This window comes from Macrobrachium nipponense, chromosome 44, assembly GCF_015104395.2.
Source record: "Macrobrachium nipponense isolate FS-2020 chromosome 44, ASM1510439v2, whole genome shotgun sequence".
In the NCBI taxonomy this organism is placed as follows: domain Eukaryota; kingdom Metazoa; phylum Arthropoda; class Malacostraca; order Decapoda; family Palaemonidae; genus Macrobrachium; species Macrobrachium nipponense.
Window position 1 is genome coordinate 7260746 of NC_087221.1, and position 3064 is coordinate 7263809.

The window sequence follows — 3064 nt, forward strand, 5'->3', positions numbered from 1 at the left end:
ACCTATGGAGTGGTGGGGTAATAATAGAATTTTCGCTTCCTTAGCAACAGCTATGGAGGTATTTTATATGATTCTCGCTCTGCCTTTCAGGTATCTCTCGCACGTCATGTTCCAAATTTATCATAGCAATCTCGGCTTAGAATGGCATTTTACAACGGTGGTGGCTATACAATGCACAAGTTAACACATGCAGAATGATAAACAAAACAAATTTGGATGTCCAAGTCTATAGCTTTCTTAACGCTTTCAGGGATGCAACACAATTCTTACGAAGTTATGGGCTATCAGCAGTGGCAGTTATCTCTGGCGGTTTCGTCGTGTACACTTGCACAATGGTAGGTTCAGAGTACTTCAGCGTTGAAGGACTTTTGTGTGATATATGGAAGGGTAATTGTGAAAGAATGAACTCAACTGTTTTATGACATAGCATACTTCCTTCATCCTCTTATGAATAGAATTTTAATCAGTCTATGTATCCAACGGTTAAAGCACTGTTGCTATTCATCAGGGTATAATTATTGACCCGTTCTAGCTTGAAGCAGTCCGCTCAGATTTTGCAAGTTCTGCTAACTGATACCTTTCACGCGTCTCTTCCAACAATGCAAAAAAGGGAGTTTCTATCTTTCTCTCTCTCCAGTAGAGTCATTCAAAACACTTAGTAAAATCTATTTCAAAGTATCTCAGTCAAGAGAGATTTGCAGGAAGAGCGCTTCATTCCGATGTAATTTATTTTTCTTTTTTACATGAGAAATGGGTGATTGGTTTTACAAAAATTTTATACATTCATATAAGTTTTGAACATTTGATTCAAATTCAATTGATGGTTTCTTTTTTGTAGGTCATTATATTTTCCCTTTTAACTGGAAAAGATTACCATAAGATTAAACTCTCATCAGGTAATTATAGGAGCGTCAAATTATTCATATCTAATCAGTAAATGCAAGGAGCATTTGATCATATCTATGGCAGCTTTTTTTGGGGGGGTTTACCTTAATTTTTCCATAGTTTCCATAACCATTCCTTATTATCTGCGAGCATTTGCCTGTGTATTGATCTGTTTATATTCAGTTGGCATTTTTATAAGCATGTCTAAATTTCTTTTTAATTTAATTCAAGAGAAATGCCTACCTTATGTTAACTGGAGTTCCTTGTAGTTATAAGATGCAAAGGGTCCCATCTGGTAAATTGCCTGCATTTCCAGGTTTTGGCAGAGAGAGAAAATGTCACGGCAGATATTCTGCAACGGATGCGAGGACCCCTGCACAGTGACGATCGCAGACTGATTGCTGTCGTGGAGAAATATTTCCTCGTTCCCCCTTCGTTGTTGCCGTACAACTTTACAAAACCGCAAGATTTACGGTACCACGAATATTCGAAGGGAGACTCTTGGAATGTCATACACACTTACTTGGAAACACTTTTTACAAACGAGCCTCCTGGATTCTTCGTGGAGGCAGGCGCCCTGGATGGAGAGTTCCTGTCCAACACTCTCTGGCTAGAACAGACTCACGGATGGACTGGACTGCTAATCGAACCGGATGAGACTAACTTTTTTCACTTGAAGAACAAGCAAAGGAAATCATGGCTCTCCAATACATGTCTCTCTCATGATATTTTTCCAAAGGAGGTGGTCCATGTCACTCGAACGATAAGGGAAGGGAGGGAAAGTGGGGGCATTCCTTGGTATACCCGCGGAAGCGCGCACGAGCTGAATGTCGATGTCTTGTCAGAAAATTCTACACTCGCTTTATTGTCTGAGGAAACTTACTCCGTATCACCTGGTTCCACTCGAAACCTTGCTACTGGCACTCAACGTCTCCACGGTAGACTTTCTGTCACTCGATATCCAAGGACGCGAGAAAGATGTGCTGAGAACTGTCCCGTTTTCGAAAATCAAAATAAGGGTCATTGCTGTGGAAATAGTCGAAAGCAGCGTAGACCAGAGTTTCATAGATTTCATGGAGAAAAATGGTTATGTGCTGCTGAACAAGGATTACATTCCTCTTATACCAGATCATATCTATGTTAGAAGAGATGAAGTCATTTTGAATAGAAAATTTAAGCACCTTGTCTTCTCGTTCAAGAGCTTTAATAAAAAACCGCTGGCTTTAAATCCCGAATAAAGGTAACAAGCGCCTAAGGCCCCATCCACACGGTCGAGCTTTGGTCGACGAACTTTGTCCGATGTGACGTCAGAAGCGGAGAAACAGCGGGAAAAGTCAGAACTTTACCGCAGTTTCTCCGCTTCTGACGTCACATCGAACAAAGTTCGTCGAGCAAAGCTCGGCCGAGTGGACGGGGCCTAAGCTTTATTATGAGTGGTGTAATTCTGTAGGGTTGGCTGATATATGCGATGTCGAGATGCTTGACAGTCATCACTATGCTGAAGATCGAACTGAAAACGACACTGATGTGTGCAATGTGAAGCGTCTCTGCATGAGTCTATAATAAAGTAAACATCACTGCGAAAGCTTGGTCAGTTATAGTGAGTTATGTTACAGTGTATCTAATGGAGAATTGTAAAAATATGAAGGCGATTATTATTATCATCACTTCATAAAACGACTTGCGTCTCTGTGTTAGATGGAGATGAAAGTGTAAAAAATGATAAATAAAACTGAGTTATGTTAAAATAATATGAAACAGTACCCAAATAAAAAAAATTATTCGCCTTAATATTTCCCATTGTAAAGACCGTCGATTCCTCGCCAAGTTTGTTTTCCTGTTTTTATTAAGTTCTCTTTATGAAAAATTTTCGAAAACAGAAGACAACTTCGATTAAACTAAATTATAAACAGTTTTTTGTTTAATTAAATTAATATTCTGTTCACTTGTCAGTCCAGTAGATACTAATGGAGCAGACTGATGTTAAATGTTGTGGAAATGAAGTACTTCAAACAACCTGATCAAAGTTGTTAGGAAATTCATGAAGAAAAAATCTCCCTCCAATTTAAAGTCTCAATCATACGAAGTCACATGAAATGAAAAGGCTGGTTCTTGGTCGCAAAGGTGTTGACAATTGCTTATGCATCTTGAAAACAATAACAGGTAAGAGGAAAATGAT

General features: G+C 39.1%; 1 pseudogene; it reads left to right on the forward strand.

Moving 5' to 3' along the window:
• The first annotated feature begins 234 nt into the window (after positions 1 to 234).
• LOC135203824 (uncharacterized) lies at positions 235 to 2707 on the forward strand (annotated as a pseudogene).
• The last annotated feature ends 357 nt before the right edge of the window (positions 2708 to 3064 follow it).